Genomic DNA, 258 nt, shown 5'->3' with positions numbered 1-258 from the left:
GTTTTCTTCTAGGAATTTTATATTTCCACTCTTACATTTATGTCTTTAATCCATTTTGAGTTTTTGTATATGGTATGAGATAAGGATATAAATTTATTCCTCTGCATGTGAATATCCAGTTGTTCAACACCATTTATTGAAGAGATTGTTCTGTACCCATTGTATATTATTGGCACTTTTGTCAAAAATAAATTGTCTGTAAATGTGTGGGTTTGCTTCTGGATTCTCTATTCTGTTCCATTGGTCTATAAGTCTGGT

Source organism: Propithecus coquereli, unplaced genomic scaffold (assembly GCF_000956105.1).
Source record: "Propithecus coquereli isolate 6110/MARCELLA unplaced genomic scaffold, Pcoq_1.0 Scaffold5, whole genome shotgun sequence".
NCBI lineage: Eukaryota > Metazoa > Chordata > Mammalia > Primates > Indriidae > Propithecus > Propithecus coquereli.
The sequence above is the reverse complement of the archived record's forward strand: the minus strand, read 5'-3'. Positions refer to the sequence as shown.